We start from the raw sequence: 19743 nt of genomic DNA, 5'->3' as shown, positions 1-19743 counted from the left end.
GGGTCACTGCAACCTGTTTCCCGGGTTCAAGTGATTCTCCTGCCTCAGCCTTCCGAGTAGCTGAGACTACAGGTGTGCACCACCACATCCAGCTAATTTTTGTATTTTTAGTAGAGACGGGATTTCACCACGTTGGCCAGGATGGTCTCCATCTCTTGACCTCGTGATCCACCCACCTTGGTCTCCCAAAGTGCTGAGATTACAGGCGTGAGCCACCATGCCCCATCTCCATCTGGATATTTTAATGACAAGATGTTTGTATTTCCAAGGGTTCTGATATATTTCCCTAGTTTTCTTCTTAAATTCAGCATCATTAGCCTGTGTATGTGTGTGTGTTGTATATTTTCATCCTAACACCCATAGAAATATATATATTTTTAAGAAAGAAGGCTCATCTCTTCTAAAGCCAGTTTTTAATTGAAAGCCAAAAAAAAGGTAAAGTAATGGTAATTTTTCTTCAGCTGAGGTATTGTAATTGTAATAGGCCTACTTTCTGTTAGCCTAACATAAAGCTGCGCTCCCCAAAGTCTCCCTGCTAATGCAATAGAGGATGTTTCTAGGTTACTTTCTTTATTGAGCTTGGCCATAACTTTGCTTTTTACTGGAATTGTGTTGCCATTTTGAACGTCTCTGTTCAACAAAGTTTGGCAAATGCTTATAGTTCAACACAAACAACCACATCAAAAAAGGTAATTTTTGTTGGAATGAACAGTATAATTTACTTCATTTACTAAAAGAGGCACAGCAGAAACAAAAGGTTATATAGGACAGACACAGTGGTTCACACCTGTAACCCAGCACTTTGGGAGGCCGAGGCGGGAGGATCGCTTTAGACCATGAATTCAAAATGAACCTGGCAAACATGGCAAGACGCCATCTCTAAAACAAAAAAGCCCAAAAGGTTCTTTCACAAATCAAAGGGACTATTTTGGTTTAATTTCAACATTATGGGTCTATTAAAGTGGCTGGACTTCCATGAGTTCCTTAGTAAATATCAACTATACATTTATCAATCAATCCATATTTATGTACACGTAAGTACATAAGTGTCATGCTCAATGTGCGTCCTATGTAATAAATGCAGCTAGATCCTGAGACTTCACCACATATGCAACTTCAATATCCTGAATACCTAACTATTAAGTGTTGGATTATGAAGCCTTTGGTACCAACACTGATGTTTTCTGTTTTTCCAGAGTATCTTGTATTGGAATTTATCACTAATAAAAGTTCTCACCATGGACTTTGTTTCTGTTTAGACTTGGATATTGATAAAAGCATAGAATCATTCTGTGTACCAGAAAGAGGGTTACTAAATTGTCTGGTTCAAATTCTCATATTTTTTCAGTTGAAATGGAAAGCACCCAGACAGATGTGTATTGTTTCTAGTTCAGAGACAATTTTTGGCCTTCCTCAGAAAAATGTGTATATCAAGAGTTTCCATTTGGATTTACACGTTTTTTTTTTAACCGTTGCTGAAACAATGTAATTGCAATAATATGGCACTATCGATACCTCTTATGTATTGCTCCTGAATTGTTACTGGAAGTTGCAATTCATTTAGATAGATTACGATTATTATAAAACACTGATGGCTATTACTTCATTGAATTTTCTATAAATGTTCACAGCTTCCATTACCCATCAGCGGCTTACCACCATTTCTCCTAAATTCTCGTTCATATCACTTCTATTCCCATTACACTATTGAAACCATTTTTCTTAAAGTTAGCAATTACCTTTTTCTTACCCAAATCTTGGTATTTCCCCTGTCTTTATTCACATTTACATTTGTGCCAGATTTTACACTCCTTATTACTTGCTTCTCTCCAAAATGATTTCCTCGCAGGCCATGCACCTGCTGCTTCTCCCTGGGGTTCAGCTGAATCAGAGCCAGCACATCACGGTCCAGCTTCAAAATCTCCTCTCCACTCTTGCACTGCTTGCTTCCTGGGAAACAACATTCTATCTTAAAGGCTCAACATTTTAGTGATGACTCCAAATATATTTCTTGAGACATTTCCACCTGACTTCTGTTATTGTTTGAAGGGCAGCATAAATAATATTGAACTCACTTTGTCTCTTCAGCAAACTTCTGGACTTTTTGCCATTTTTGTTAAAGATGTTACTGAAGTTTCTCCCAGTCACCTACACTGGGAGTCATCAATTTCTCCATCGACTTCTTCTCCTTTTATTTTTTTTCTTTTTAAAATTATCTTGTATCATTCTGTTACCAAATCCTGTTGATCCTTTCTTCATTCTATGTCTTTAATCTCAGTCTTCATCTACCTCTTTTATTTTATTTTATTTTTGACATCCTCCTGATCATTGTACTCACTAGAACCAAGTTTTCTTAATTGGTGGGAAGATATTCTCTGTAGGACATCATATGAGTTGTTTCAGATTTTGTGCTGCTTCCTCCATCTCCACTCTCTGCAGCCCTATAAGAGTAGAACCAATGATCAGACTTTTTAAAAAGATTATATCTAAACTATATGAAATAACTTTCTTACTAACATAGACTCATATGATCTAGAAGATTTTGATCATTCTCTGTGGGGATTTAAAAAGAGCCTGGGCCAGTTGCAGTGGCTCACGCCTGTAATCCCAGCACTTTGAGATGCCAAGGCAGGCGGATCACCTGAGGTCAGGAGTTTGAGACCAGCCTGGCCAACATGGTGAAACCCTATCTCTACTAAAAATACAAAAATTAGCCGGGAGTGATGGCACGCACCTGTAATCCCAGCTACTTGGGAGGCTGAGGTGGGAGGATGGCTTGAACCCGGGAGGTCGAGGTTGCAGTGAGCCAAGATTGCACCATTGCACTTCAGCCTGGGTGACAGAGTGAGACTCTGTCTCCAAATATAAATAAATAAATTTTTAAAAAGGGCCTGATTATCACTTATTTGCAGTAGCTGAAGGAGAGCTTTCTCAGCCCATGTATAATTAGAATAGAATATGCAGTCATGCATTGCTTAACAGTGGGGACAGATTCTGGGAAATGCATTGCTAGGTGATTTCATCATTGTGTGAACATCATAGAGTGTACTTAAACAATCTAGCTAGAATAGTCTACCACATACCTAGGCTGTATGATATAGCTCATTGCTCCTAGGATACAAACTTGCATAGCATGTTACTATACTGAATACCATAGGCAATTGTAACACAATGCCTAAACATATCTAAATACAGAAAAGGTAAGGTAAAAATGCTATAATCTTCTTTTTAAACTTTTATTTTAAATTCAGGGGTACAAGTATAAGTTTGTTACATAGATAAACTTGTGTCATAGGGGTTGGTTGTACAGATTATTTCGTCACCCAGATATTAAGCCTAGTACCCATTAGTCATTTTTCCTAATCCTCTCCCTGTTCCCATCCTTAACCCTCCAAAAGGCCCCAGTGTGTGTTGCTCCCCTCTGTGTGTCCATGTGTTCTCATCATTTAGCTGCCACTTATAAGTGAGAACATATAGTATTTGGTTTTCTGTTCCTGTGTTAGTTAGCTAAGGATAATGGCCTTCAGATCCAATCATGTTCCTGCAGAAGACATGATCTCATTGTTTTTATGGCTGCACAGTATTCCATGGTGTATGTATCATTTTCTTTCTTTCTTTCTTTCTTTCTTTCTTTCTTTCTTTCTTTCTTTCTTTCTTTCTTTCTTTTCTTTTTTTTGAGATGGAGTCTTGCTCTGTCAGCAGGCTGGAGTGCAGCAGTGCGATCTCAGCTTGCTGTAACCTCTGAATGTCTGGTTCAAGCGATTCTCCTGCCTCAGCCTCCCGAGCAGCTGGGATTACAGGCACATGCCACCACACCCAGTAATTTTGGTCTTTTTATTAGAGACGGGGTTTCACCATGTCAGCCAGGATGGTCTCGATCTCCTGACCTTGTGATCCACCCACCTCGGCCTCCCAAAGTGCTGGGATTACAGGCATGAGCCACCGCGCCCGGTCCACATTTTCTTTATCTAGTCTATCATTGATGGGCATTTAGGTTGATTCCATGTCTTCTCTATTGTGAATAGTAAAACTGCTTTTTTAACTCTCTCTATGTATGTAGTAAAATTGCTAGTTTTGAGGAATCACTTAAGATAGCTCATATCTGCAGTCCATCATTGACTGAAATGTTGCACAGTGCATGATCGTACTTGTTAATTTTACTCAATAAAATTCTAAATATTAATTTTATATTAAAACAAATATGAATACACAATATAAGAAAATAAAAGTGTTGCTTGAATTGTAAAAATAAAATCTGCTACTTCAAAGAAAGTTTTGGTTTGCAGGTGGATATCCTAAGATTGTGCCCCAGGTTCTCAGGAACAAATTGGTGGAGGAGTTTGAAAAGTGGGGAAGGAGTAGAGTAGAATCAAGGTTCATCTGGTTCCAAATGTGACAGGTATGTGAAGTAGAATAATCAGCCCATGCAGTGGCTCATGCCTATAATCCCAGCACTTTGGGAGATTGAGGTGGGAGGATTGCTTGAGACCAGGAGTTCAAGATCAGCCTGGGCAACACAGCAGTGCCCTGTCTCTTAAAAAAAAATAAAAAAAATAAAAAGCCGGGCGCGGTGGCTCAAGCCTTAATCCCAACACGTTGGGAGGCCGAGACGGGCAGATCACGAGGTCAGGAGATCGAGACCATCCTGGCTAACACGGTGAAACTCCATCTCTACTAAAAAATACAAAAATCTAGCCGGGTGAGGTGGCAGGCGCCTGTAGTCCCAGCTACTTGGGAGGCTGAGGCAGGAGAATGGCGTGAACCCGGGAGGCGTAGCATGCAGTGAGTTGAGATCCAGCCACTGCACTCCAGCCTGGGCGACAGAGCCAGACTCCGTCTCAAAAAAAAAAAAAAAAAAAAAAAAAAAGCAGAAGAATCATGGGCTTTGGACAGACAGGCAGACCTGGGTTCAGATTCTACCTCTTCCACTGTGATTCTAGTTCAACCCTTCAGTTGCTCACATTCCTCATACTTCAGTCTTTATTTGTGATTCTCTTATGTCTAATCTCTCTTGGCTGAAATATTCACTGTATGTTGCAAGAGTAATCTTTCTAAATACTGCCTTTCAATGATTCCTTCATCTCAAGAACTTTAAGAGATTCCCATTGTAGATATGGTTAAACACAAACTTCTGTGAAACAGTCAAGGTTTCTTGTAATATGACCCTGTCTCACTCTAACCCCCCGTTGTCCGCAGCACATGATGTATTAATTATCTGTCATGTTTTTTGCATACCATATCTTCTCCAATTATAAAACAGTTTTCATTACTTCTTATATGCCCAAATCTTACAAATTCTTTTTCATTACTTATTGCATGCACAATACAAAATATTAACAAAGAAAAACTTTTAGAAGAAATAAAATCATCACCGGTCATCACCATCATGATGATAAACCATCATATATCGTCCATACACATTTTTTCTTTTTTTTTTTTTTTTTTTTTTTTTGAGACAGAGTCTCGCTCTGTCGCCCAGGCTGGAGTGCAGTGGCGCGATCTCGGCTCACTGCAAGCTCCGCCTCCCGGGTTCACGCCATTCTCCTGCCTCAGCCTCCCGAGTAGCTGGGACTACAGGCGCCCACAACCGCGCCCGGCTAATTTTTTGTATTTTTAGTAGAGACGGGGTTTCACCGTGGTCTCGATCTCCTGACCTTGTGATCCGCCCGCCTCGGCCTCCCAAAGTGCTGGGATTACAGGCGTGAGCCACCGCGCCCGGCTCATACACATTTTTTCAAGTTTTCTTCCAGTCTTTGTATTTTTTGCAAAATTATAATAATTTTGTTAAAGTTCATAGTTTGCTATCTGAGACATGGTAAATATTCAATAAGTGGTAATAGAATTTGAATCTCAAAGCCATCAATTATTTACATTATTCTGTAGTATCTTCATGAAAATTCCCTCTATCAACTCTTGTCATAATTGATGCCTTCCTTTCTGACCCCTCCATAGCACTCATTGTGTGTCCCATACATTTGACCTGAATATTAGGCCTTTATTATATACATATCACAAGTCTAGTTATGTCCTATGTCTTCCCCAAATATTACATACCTTTCTATTTTTGAGAAAAGAGGTTTTTTATACCTCTATTGTATTTTTAAAGGTATGAGGAAAATAGTAATTGTTCAACAAGCATTTTAAAAATTGAGTTGTGAAGCAGTAACTCTTTCATAGATAAGACATTTTGTCTAGAATTCTGGGGGAAAGAGAAGCTTTCATTATGAAGAGCTACTGATGGCACTTAACAATCTTCATAATGTCGGTTGGGGAAAGGCAATGATGTGGACCCAGCAGGACTTGTTCAAGTCTTACTTTCCTTCCCTGAGACCAGTAAGTGCTATGTGGGGTTAGCCTCTCGAGAATGGAAGTCAGAGTGCTAACTATTTTCGTCCTATTCTGGAGCAAACAACACCCAGCATCATTATGAATTCCTCATAAGGGGAGCATTCCAGGGACCAGTCCTGGTGCCTTGATTGGGAAGGATAAAATCTTTTTGCCCTAAATCTTTTGGTTATGTTACTGTGGTAGTTCTTTCTATTTTGTAAGAAGTTACCACTATAGAGTTTCAGGAGGCACACTTGAAAGGAATTCAGAGACTCAAAGGAGCATTGAACAAGCCACTAATGATGACCACACAATCGCTACTACTGAATCATAATGCCTTTCATGAACGACACAGGCATTTAGTTGTACTGTTCACTTATCTGTCCTTGAGTTCTGAGTCTTGGTTTGAGTAAGAATGTGTATTGCTCTGAGAAGACCTTCTTATATATCCATAAGGCAAAATCTCACATTTCAATAAGCATAAATATTTCTTTGGTGCCAGATTAGTGTTAAACTACATTTTCTCCTGTTGCTGGTACCAAGCATGTCTGACTAAATATGACCTGAAACCAACAGCGTTATCTTATCAATACATAAACTCAGAGCAGAAATAAATTCTGCACATTAGTCAAAGCATGGCATCAAATTTTTTTTTTTTTTTTTTTGAGATGGAGTCTTGCTCTGTCAGGCAGTGGTGGGATCTCTGCTCACTGCAACCTCTGCCTCATGGGTTCAAGTGATTCTCCTGCCTCAGCCTCCCAAGTAGCTGGGATTATAGGCGCCCACCACCACACCCGGCTAATTTTTGTATTTTTAGTAGAGATGGGGTTTCACCATGTTGGTCAGGTGACTAGGCTGGTCTCGAACTCCTGATCTCAAATGATCTGCCTGCCTTGGACTCCCAAAGTGCTGGGATTATAGGCATGAGCCACTGGGCCCAGCCAGCATCAAATCTTTGAGGTGTTCACAGCATAGCTGGGAAGTGTTCGCCATGCTTCCATGGCTGCATCATCCTGGTTAAGAATTGCTTTGTAAAAGAAGGAGGTGTGTGCTGGTTTCTCCCCAGGAGCCTACAGCTCACTGGTGTTTATTATTTTCCAAGGTGGGTTGTAGATTTTGTATTTTTTACATTAGAAAATAGGTATTAAACTCCTCTACCAAATTGTTGCTAAGTCCTTATTAAGTATGAACTATTTGAGATGCACAATGACCAATAATTGGCTATCTCTACATTAATAAAATACATATGGCCTTTAGATAAGTATACACAGATGTTACTAGCAGGGGGATTAATGAACATTGAATCAACTTTGAAATAAGAGCTCTGGAACACTTTTTCCTTTTGAGACAGGTGAACTTCTAAGTTGATCAGGCTTACAGATGAGAACATTTTATATCACTTATTCTCAAATTCTTCTTTTAAGCAACAAACATTGCTCATTGAACTTTTCCAGAAAACTGAATGTATAAATCAGATAAGAATAAGGCTATTCTGGTGGAGAGAAGAGAGCATTGGAAAAAAAAAAAAAAGCTGTGGTTCCACCATTCTGTCTCCAACACCTTAAGTCTTGCGATGGAGTCTGGAAACTTCTTAGTGAACACTTTAGAAATCACAACTTTGGATCCAAACTTAAAATCCTGTCAAAGACTTTGATATATAAAGGAACAAAAGTGATATTCTTGTGGCAGTCAATTATATGGGGAAAATGTAAACATGACAAAATAAAGCTGTAACCTCGAGTGAATCACTTGAACAGTGTTGGCCTTGGAGAGGCTGCCCTAACTCAGCTTCCAAAACTTACTTGATCTGAAGGTTTATCTGGAGTGCTTGCTAAAGGAAAAGGGGGGAGGGGGTCTTCTGGCCCTCACCCTCCTCCATATAAGAGGCCTGAAATCATTTTCTTTTTCTTCATAAATATACCCCAAGTGATCAGACAACTTTGGGAAAACATTGGATCAGATGCTCTTTACTTTCAGCACTAACGTTTTGATGATTCCATTTAATTCCTTGAGTTTTTCCATAACCTGTAGGACAGGAACGTTTTTCCTCAGATTAGTAAGGGTAGAGTAGCTCTGAAAAGCAGGAATTTAAACATGATGGAGTAATGGCAGTTACACAAAGGTGTCTGATTCTCAGAGAACTTACCCAAACAGCTGTCAGGAGACTTTTAGAAAGTGGCAAAAACTAGGGTGTACATTAGAAGGTAGTGCTTGGAGTTCAGCAAGCTATTAAAGTGTTTCACGAGTTTTTTTAGGGTAAAATATTTTCTGAATAATAACATACATATCTCTGCATCTTTCCAGGCCTGGTCTATCTTGGGGTACCAGAGGGCATCATATAACTTCAGACACCCAAATTCCACTGTTCTCTTAGACCCCCTACTGGAAACATGTGAAAGTCCCTAGGGGTATATCTGTCGAGTACAAAATACAAGGTGACTTCATGTTCTCCCCTTCAGCTCTGATTTTCCCTGGATGTCTTCCTCTCATAAAGCTGTGTAAGGGTGCCCATTAAAAGAATGCACTATTTGCATCAAAGGTTCTGCTATTCCTTAAATGTCCTCAGAGAAGGGAAACGACTCCTTCCCCACTCACTGTTGCACTTTTCAGGTCACCTGGGATCCACGCAACACTGTGGGAACTCCCTTGTCACAGAGTCCTTCCCTCAACTTCTTCTGGTTTCTCCTGTCCGCAGACCTTGATATCAACCCAGAAGACTGTGTGGGAGAGATACCATTTGAACTCCACTCCACCCCAGGCAGCCATATACAATCCTCCTTCCTCACTTATTCCCCTAAAGAGGTCGTCAAACAACTAACACCTGCAAATCCACTCTTGTCAGGTCTCCATTTTGCCAGACTTGATTCGACGTATTGGAATCTGAATTTAGGCTCAGGGTTGGAGAATCACTATGTATAGTTATATAGATTGGTAACTGATTTGAAAAAAAATCCCACAGAGTACCTATTAATGATTTACTATACCCTGTGTCTAGGGGCTTCTTCAAGGACTTTTTTTCAACATTTTTATTAGTGAATTAGTTTGAGGACAGAGCTGTCAAGCTAATCACACTTGCAGATGGTACAAAGCTGGGAGGGACAGAAAATAAAGTGGATGGCAAAATCAGAATTAAAAAGAGATTGGAATGCTGATCTGAGCCTAACAGATAAAATTTAGTGGGAATAGAACACAAAGCTACATGTCGGTCCTAACCTCTACCTGTATAGATATGAGCTGTAGTAGTGACTTTTACATTTATTCTACCATGGACTATTTTTTTTATTATTTATATTTATGTATTTATTTTTGATTTTACTTTAAGTTCTGGGATACATGTGCAGAACGTGCATGCTTTTTACATAGGTATAAGTGTGCCATGGTGGTTTGCTGCACCTATGGACCCATCCTCTAAGTTTCCCCCCATCACCCTCCACCCCCTAACAGGTCCTGGTGTGTGTTGCTTCCCTCCCTGTGTCCATGTGTTCTCATTGTTCAACTCCCACTTATAAGTGAGAATATGCAGTGTTTGGTTTTCTGTTCCTGTGTAAGTTTGCTGAGGATGATGGCCTCCAGCTTCATCTGTGTCCCTGCAAAGGACATGATTTCATTCTTTTTTATGGCTTCATAGTATTCTGCTACCATGGAATACTTTCATCAAATAAAATCTTGCCAGCATTTTCATATGTAAGAAAAACGTGTTCTGGTTGAAGTGGGAATGGAGGCTCTGGGAACCCACTCCTTACTCCTCCTTACCCCTCTCCATGGTCCCTGAGGGCTTTCTGTAAAACACAGTTTGAAATCTCTTGGGCTCTGAGGTGGCAGGCAGAGTGAATGTGAGGAGAAAGAGACAGGAAGGCTGAAGAGATGGCTAAGCAGCACATATGGGAACAAAATCCAATCAATTTTAGTACCAGACAGACTCAATAAGAGCTAAAGGTGTGATATGGTTATCCCTTGAACATGGTGATTTTATTTGGGTTGAGGTAAGTGACACAGTGTAGTAAGACTGGGGAATATGTCTCTCCAGGACAAACCAGACAGGGACATCATGTTTTCATAGCACTGTGATCATCTGAAAGCTATACTTATGTTTTCATTAAGATTTTATTATTATATCATAAGGATTTTCCACATGGTTAGATAATTATTATTTGTAATGGCTGCATACTGTGCCATCATGTAGGTACTTTATGTAACCACTCTTCCACTATTGGAAGATTGGGCAGGGCTGTCAAATACAGCTGCACAGACTGTGCACTGCACAAGTCCAAAGACATTATTTTCAGAGACTATAATGATTACAAAAAGTTGTTCCTCTTATTTTTTTGTAATTATTCCTTTAGGTTGCCTGCTATTCAGACTGCTAAAATTTCTTTTTTAAATTATTTATATAAATTTAAGGGGTACAAGTGCAGATTAGTTATGTGGATATATTGCATAGTGGTGAAGTCTGAGCTTTTGGTGTAACCATCACCCAAATAATGCACATCGTACCCACTAAGTAATTTATCATTCTTCATCCCCTTCCCATTCTTCCACCCTTCCAGATTGCTAATGTCTATTATTCCACACTCTTTGTCCATGTGTACACATTATTTATCCCCCACATATAAGCGAGAGCCTGCAGTGTTTGATATGTCGTCTTTTAAGGTCAGACATACACTAATGGGTATAGCTGGAAAATAGTATGAATAAAACAAAATATTTGTTCCTCCAGTATTTAGAGAACTAGTAACACCTGAGTATGGTGTTTTCTCATTGGTCTATGTAAGAAGAATGACTGAAGCAGTTAAATATTCCACACAGGTTCCCAGTATTCTTTCTACAATCCACAAATGAGAAATTTTTTTTTTTTTTTTTTGAGATGGAGTGTCACTCTATTGCCCAGGCTAGAGTGCAGGGCTGCTATCTCAGCTTGCTGCAACCTCTGCCACCCAGGCTCAAGCAGTTCTCCTACATCAGTCTTCTGAGTAGCTGGGATTACAGGTGCCTGCCACTGGGCCAGGCTAATTTTTGTATTTTTAGTAGAGACGAGTTTTCACCATCTTGACCAGGCTGGTCTTGAACTCCTGACCTCGTAATCCACCCCCCTTGGCCTCCCAAAGTGCTGGGATTACAGGAATGAGCCACTGCGCCTGGCCGAGAGGAATTATGAGTCTGATTCTCCCAAATGAGCAGGATGGTTTCAGGTTTACATATAACTCCCCTCTTACCTTGTTCAGTACTCAGTTTACTTATCTTAAATATAAGTGATTTAGATAAGATTATCTCAATGTTCTCATCAATTTTAAGGTTTCATGGTTCTATTATAGTTTCCAGTCAGTGAAAAACATACTTTTAGAGAAAGATGTGATAATACCTCATATGTTGTCTTCTGATTGAATCCATCTATTCCATGTCAGAGTCATGCAAACTCCTTGTAGAGATTCTAAAGCAACGGTTCTCAAAGTATGGTCCTGACTCTGCTGTGCATACCCCAGACACTTTTAAGGCTTCCATAAGGTCAAAAATATTTGTATAGTAGTATTAAGATGTCATTTGTAATTTTCACTCATATTTTCTCGTGAATATTCAGAGTATGAGAAATTTATTGTTGTGTTTCCAGATTCCATATTGCAACTGACCTTTAAAAAACATTGTCATGTTTTGGTGTAGTGTCAAAGAAGACTATTGGCAATTAACTGGCTCTTAAAATATTCCTCTCTTTTCTAGTTACATATCCTTATAAGGCCAATTTTTCTTTATATAGTAGAACCAAAATAATGTCTTAGATTGAAAGCAGAACCAGATATGAGAGTCAATTTCTAATACCATGAATAGTGATATAAATAAACTTCAAAAACAAATATCTTCAGGATCCTCAGTGAATATTGAGTGTAGAGGGATCCTGAGACCAAAAAGTTTGAGAACAGGTGTTCTAAAATGTTACCAGAATTGCCACACTACCTCATGAAAGAGGCTGGTTGCTGGTGTTACTCTCCTGAACTTCCCTCCTTTTCTGTCCTCATTTGTTTACATGAAGGTCCATCAGGAAGAGCCATCAGCAATTTGAAAAATGATCATTCTGCTATACTCCTTGAATTCTTATATTTGATTTATTTGAACCTGTGACAGCATTCCCTTTCATTCCCTCTCTAGCATTTTATTCTTATATAGAATTCAGAACTTCTTCTGAGTTTTGTTTCAATTAAGGGCACTCTTTAGGAGCTCTATATAAGAATAAAATGATAGAACATTTGTTATATCTCAAGGAAATAAAAATGTAATGTAGGGGATGGAGCAGAGGATTGGAGGCTGAGATGAGGGTGGTAGGCAATATGGGAGGTCCCAGATTCAAGGAAAGAGATGATACCCACCTTGCCTTGAATCTTTTGTGTTCAAAAGATTCCCAAAACAAGGATGCAGGAATGACTGGTATTATATAGTCACTGTGGTTGGAAGGGTCCCACAGAAAAGAGATGGAAGTTTTTTTCTGGGTTATTCTATGTTTTACTCTTTTTTAAAGGGCCAGGATGGGCCCAGATCAGTGCATGATCTGTATCAATAGGACCCAAAGATGCACTCAAATGAAGGGCCAGTTTGTGAGCGCTACTGCAGAGCCTGAAAGCTGTAGGGTGAATGCTGAATACCTTCAAATCCTTGCATTCATTTGAAGTGACTCATTAATAGGACTTCTGTTTGGTTATTCACAATCCAGAAATCAGTGGAGAAGGGAAGGGACGATAGGACAGAGTATACACATAGATATAATTTTTGTACTTTCATGTAACTTCCTAATGGATTTTCAGATGATTCCTAGCCTGTTGAACTCCCCATCCCTGCCCAACTCCCTTTTTAAAAACTTTTTAAAGGCCGTATCTCTGTTTTTATCTGATTCAGAGTGAAGACACATATCACCTAGGTGAGGCAGACAGAGGCTGGCTTTGACCCCTGCTAGAGAGCATTTGAAGGGACACAGTGGCTTTTATCAATGCCACAGGCAGAACTCAAGCCCTTTCATTCTCAATCAGGTCACCAGTAATGAGATCCTGGAACCTATCCGCAGGGTCAGCCCCTGATGTTACCGTCAAGCTCACTACAATTTGGGCTCATCAGATGGAACAAATGAAGAGGGGAGGTGACGGCCAAAATCCTAAGCAAATGCTAGAATGATTACATGAGGGCAGCCTTCAAGCAAGGTTACAAGTATTCTAAGGTCACTATGATATGCAGTCATATGTGAAGTGGTCTAGCAATGATTATTTTCATACATGAATTTTAAGGACCTGAGTAAAATATTTATAGAATGGAATTCATTCATCTCTTGTCATTCATTCACTCATCTATACACTTTTTGTTATACTCCAAGTCCTCTCACTCCACCTTTTCTGCACATTTGAATGACAAAAAGTAAAACTTGTCTGAACCTAACTATACACTTTCTTCATGACCACAGTAAAACAACTGCCTCTGTGAGAGAACTTTGCACGAGAGGTCAGATGGGTATTATGGTAAGTTCACAATACTAACCTCAATATTTCCTGGCAATCCTACCTATTATTTCTCTGATTAACCGTACCCTCTGCAACAACTTTGCAGTTGTTCCACTCTTTTCAAACCTCTAACACCAACTTCTCCACAATACCACCAATCCTATGTTCCACTTATTCTAAGCAAATGGCCTGGCCTATTTCCTAGGAAATAGAATCCATTAGATGGGAATGGCATCAACTTTCTGCTAAAACATACCAACTTAGCCACATCAAAAGTCAGTGTTTCCCCTCCTGTCACAATAAAGGAGGGCAAAATCCATCTAAGCTGTGTGCAGTGGAGTGTGCCAGGTATGTGGGAGGATCCCTTGAGTCTGAGCAACCTCGTGAGACCCCATCACACACACACACACACACACACACACACACACACACACCCCCTTCCATCTGTGGACCCACATTCTTTAGCCTTTTCATGAAATTTGTACAACCATTTATTCATCTTTTGTATTGTATGCCAACTGATCTCCTCATTGTCCCTGTATTAGTCTGTTCTCACACTGCTATAAAGGAATGCTGGAAACTGGGTAATTTATAAAGAAAACAGGTTGAATTGGCTCATGGTTCTGCAGGCTGTACAGGAAGCATAGCGGCTTCTGCTTCTGGGGAGGCCACAGGAAACTTACAATCATGGCGGAAGGCAAAGAAGCAGCGAGCACTTCACATGGCCAGAGCAGAAGGAAGAGAGAGGCGGGAGGTGCCACATACTTTTAAACAACCAGATCTTATGAAAACTCACTCACTATCACAGGAACATCACTGGGGATGGTGCTAAACCATTCATGAAGAATCCACCCCCATGATCCAATCACCACCCACAAGACCCTACCTCCAATATTGGGGATTAAAATTTGACATGAGATTTGGGTGGAGAAACAAATCAGTCCCTAAAGCCCACTTTCTTTCCTTTTTTCATATATAATATTTTCTATTTCAAAACATTTTTGCAAACTTCAGTTTATGACGCTTAAAGAGCCAGTTAAGATTGTTACTTTGTATCTCAGGACTGGAAACAACACTAAAGGTTACCCAGATGAACTACTGACACAACCATTAAGCCACTCCACTGTCCCCACTACGCCTCTGTTTATGTTGGACTTGATAATTCCAACAATAGATGTTTACCCTCAAAGGTAGTAGATTTTATCACTGAACTTCCTCTAGTCCAAAATGATTAGTATAATTCCATACATAGCTCTCAGAAATACTAATTTTTCTTTGAAAATAGTAAAGACTTTTTTGTATTCTTTTTTTAATATTTCAAAATTGCTATAAAAAGCAGGTTTTTGCCAGGTGCAGTGGCTCAAGTTTGTAATCCCAGCACTTTGGGAGGCCAAAGTGGAGGATCACCTGAGGTCAGGAGTTCGAGACCAGCCCAGCCAACATGGTGAAACCCTGTCTCTACTAAAAATAAAAAAAATTAGCTGGGCTTGGTGGCAGGCACCTGTAATCCCAGCTACTTGGGAGTCTGAGGCAGGGGAGTCACTTGAATCCAGGAGGTGGAGGTTGCAGTGAGCCGAGATCATGTCACTGCACTCCAGCCTGGGTGACAGAGTGAGATTACATCTCAAAAAAAAAAAAAAGTAGAGCTATTTTTCTTAAAAAATTGTTTTTTATTTTAGGTTCGGGGTACCTGTAAAGGTTTGTTATATAGGTAAATTGCATGTTGTAAAGGTATGGCGTACAGATTATTTTGTCACCCAGGAAATAAGCGTAGTACTTGATAGGTAGTTTTTTGGACCTCACCCTCCTGCCACCCTCTCCCCTCAAGTAGGCCTCAGTGTCTGTTGTTCCCTTCTTTGTGCCCGTATGTACTCAAGTAAACCCACTTTCTATCCAGTGTTTGTTATTTTAAGGAATGACCCCATGATTGCCTTTTACGCAAACTAGAAATCCTGGAGTCATCCTTGACACTTAGTTTTCTTTAATATCAGATCTGTCATCACATTCTGTCCATTTTTACTTCTTAAATGTTTTTCAAACTCACTTCCCCCTTTGCTGTGGTATAAGCTAACATCTTTCCTTTATTGGACTACAGCAAACATTTTTAACTTGTCCTGCTGCAGCTACTCTTGACCCGTTTAACTTATTTTGCAAATTATGTGATCTGTTCAAAACGTAACTCTAATGTTACAACCCCAACCCCACCCCAGTCATCCTGCTTTAAGCCCTTCCTAGATTGCTCTCCATCATTTTACAAAAAAAAAAGGCCAGAGTTTTATATTTGAGATGGAAGCACCATCTTTTATGCTCCTCCTGACTTCCTGGGCTTCAGCCACACTGGCCACGTTCTCCTTCAACACAGGCCTTTGCAGCGCTGCTCCCTCAGCCTGGAATGTGCTTTGGTCCCTTTTGACCTGTTATAACACATACTTATCCTTCATTTCCAGCTTAAGTGACACTTTTTCAGAAGCACACCTCAGACAAGACCAATTTTCCACAATAAGCTTTCAGAGCATCATGTGCCTTTCCTTTATACAACTTATGACAGCTGCCATTTTATGTTTATTTGTGAGATTACTTAATAATGTCTGTCTCCCTCACTAGCCTACAAACTCATGTAGCCAGGGACCATTTCTGCTTTGCACTGTATTTCTAGCATAATGCTAGGCATGTAGTAGGCACTTCATAAATATTTATTGAATGGCTATGGATTGAATAAGTGTTCAGGGCACTGTTTTGGATGCTTTAGGGCACTGATTCTCAAACTCTAGCGTCAGAATCACCTGAAGGCTTGTTAAAGCACAGATTGCTGGGCCTCAACCCTAGAATTTCTGATTCAGAAGGTCTTGGGTGCCACATAAAAATTTACATCTAACAAATTCCAAGATAATACTGATGTTGCTGGTCCAGGGACCACAATTTGAGAACCATTGCTTTAGGGAATTAAACATATGACTATGATACGGTCACCATCTTCAAGAAATTTACAATTTTATTCTGGGTTTGAAACCAAAATTATAACTGAGAAAATTATTACAGTGAAAGAAATCTGACCTAACTCCATCTTGCTTCTAACTTCCAGGCTGTCCTTGTTCATATCCGGGCATAGGCCCAACTCACTTTGGGAGGAACTTAGTTTATAGTTTAACTTTGAAACAAAGACAATAACAGCCCTTTCTCAAAACAAAATCCCTTTCTACCTGGAGACTAGACTGCCTTTGCAGGACTAAAAAATTAGCCACAAAATTAGAAATTATGGTTTAGGAGTCATGCAGCTGGAGGCTACAAGATTCTGACTCTCCCTAAATTACTCCTCAGGATAACCTCGCTATTGTAAAACCTAAGATCAGCGCTTGAGGTATTTTGCCGACCCTGCACTTAATGGATCAGCGGGCACCATCCAGATCAATAAACTGGCTCATCTGGTCTTGTGGCCCCCACCCAGGAGCTGACTCAGCATAAGAGGACAGCTTCAACTCCTTGTGATTCGTCTTCAACCCAACCAATCCACACTCCCCACTCACTGGCCTCCCACCCACCAAATTATCCTTAAAAACTCTGATCCCCAAATGTGTGGGGAGACTGATTTGAGTAATAATAAAACTCCATTCTCCTGTACAGCCAGCTCTTTGTGAATTAAACGCTTTCTCTATTGCAATTCCCCTGTGTTGATAAACCGGCTCTGTCTAGGCAGTGGACAAATTGAACCCGTTGAGCAGTTACGGGGGCAAATAGTAGAGAGGAGAAATTTCAGTAAAAAATACAGTATTTAAAAATTGTGGCAGCCAGAAGTAGAAAAGGCATTACGTGATTTTGCCTCTTGTCAATGCACATAATTGATGGCTATATTAATTTTATGGCCAATAATTATTACTGGTGTTTATGGAAAACTGTTGTTTTGGAAATGTTTATATCACTAGTTGGTGATATAAAGTGAGTCTTAAAGGAAATTTAGGAAGAATTGAGGGGTTGAATTCTCGGGGTGGAGTAGGATGAATAAATATATGAAAAAGGGACAGTTAGAGCTGATAAAAGAAAAACTTCAGCCAAATTAAATGTAATTGCTCAAATTAATAGAGCAATGAATGATTTGTGAATCAGGCAACCCCTAGAATCACAGCAGATTCACAGAGACTCCAGCGCAGCCACATGGTGGAAGAAGATTTATAGACAAAAAAAAAAAAAGGGAAATGACGTACAGAAATCGGAAGTGAGGTACGGAACGGCTGGATTGGTTACATGTTGGTGTCTGCCTTATTTGAACACAGTTTGAACACTCAGCAGTGTATGAATGGTTGAAGTATGGCCACTGGGATTGGCCAAGACTCAGCCATCGTTGCAGGCACATACTTCTAAGTTAGGTTTTCAATCTTGTCCACCTATTAAGCTAGGTTGAGATTCCTCCACAAGGACTCAAATATAGGAATTCGGAGAACTTCTCGGGGAATACTTAGTTCGCTTTAACAGAGCAATAGTACAAAGGAGAGGAAGCAAGCAATGTGCCTGAAGATAAAGAGAATAAGTTCATTCACCTGGAACCTGGGATTCATGCAAAGGAAGAATGTAAATTTAGGCGGGAAGTGGAGAGAAAAAAGGAAAGCTTTGAGCATGAGAGCAATAGTATAAAAAGTGGTGGGCTAGTAATATTTGTGTGTGTGTGTTGGAGGTGGGGGATGAAATTATATCTATATTGATTCTTTGTTCCTTATCTGTTATCTGTCTTATTTTAAAAGAAACAATGGTTCTGGGAAATACCAAAGCCTCCTCCTGTACAGCAGCACATATTCCAAACTAATATGTGCTCCACTGAAACTGTCTTTGCAAAGATTGTATCAGTGAGAAAATTACAGCAGTGGGGAGATCTGATCTAACCCAATCTCTATCTTGCCTGTTCCTCAATTATTCCTGGGCTTTTGGGCCTAGCTAACTTTGAGAGACATTCAGGTTATAGTTTAAATGATAAAACTCAACTTTGTAAGCTAAGGAAAGACCCCCAGGCTGTGGGGAGGAGAGGAATCTGAATTCTGCTAAGGTGTAGACTGGTCAGAAGATATGCAACTTCCCAATTACCTTTGCTTATAACCTCACTATGTAGATTGGCCTTTTGAGATATCTTTTCAGGATTTTTGCATGTCTGACACGCATGGCTCATTTGCATGTCTGACACCATTGGACCCATTGACCAATGACTTTTCTGAGGCCCCACCCAGAAGCAACTCAATGCAAGAGGACAGCTTCAACTCCCTATGATTTCATGTTCTCCCCAAGCAATCAGCAGTTAAGCACCCACCCCTTCCCCCTAACTAAAAACAAAAACAAAAACAAAAAAAACCCCTAACCTGTGAGCCTTTGAGGAGATTCATTTGAGTAATAACTCTGCCTCCCGCGTAATGTGGTTGGTCTTGTGTCAGTTAAACTCTTCCTTTACTTCAATGCTGTGGTCTTTACTTGTGCAGCAGGCAGGAAGAAACCGTCAGGGGGTTACACCATTTCTATCACTACAGTCTCTAGTATGATGTTGACAAAGCCCAAATAGCAGGACAAAGAGTGTCAAAATTTTCGTAATGTTTGGTTTTTGTGTGATTAAAAACCAGGTCCTGGAACAAGTTATCATAGCCCATTAAGATTCTACTTTTTAAATGCAAGGTGCCGAAAACATCGCTATTGTCTGAAAGGATTCTACAACTACCGTTGCATCAAATCCTTTTCAGAGATAAATTGCAAAATACTCAGAGCTGCAATAGAATGTGCACTGTTCAAAGTATAAGGACTTAAGTTACAGGGAAGTACTGTGCCTTGAAAGTGACTGACTTTCCCTCGTGCTCACACCAGGTGACAGAGTGTCAAACCTGGCACAGTCCAGTTGTCATCAATATTCATTAACAACCAGGAAACACACAGAAACATAGCTCTTGATTTTCTATGCAGGGGAAACTCTTTGTTT

This window comes from Papio anubis, chromosome 1 (assembly GCF_008728515.1).
Source record: "Papio anubis isolate 15944 chromosome 1, Panubis1.0, whole genome shotgun sequence".
In the NCBI taxonomy this organism is placed as follows: Eukaryota; Metazoa; Chordata; class Mammalia; order Primates; family Cercopithecidae; genus Papio; species Papio anubis.
Note: the sequence above shows the minus strand (reverse complement) of the source record.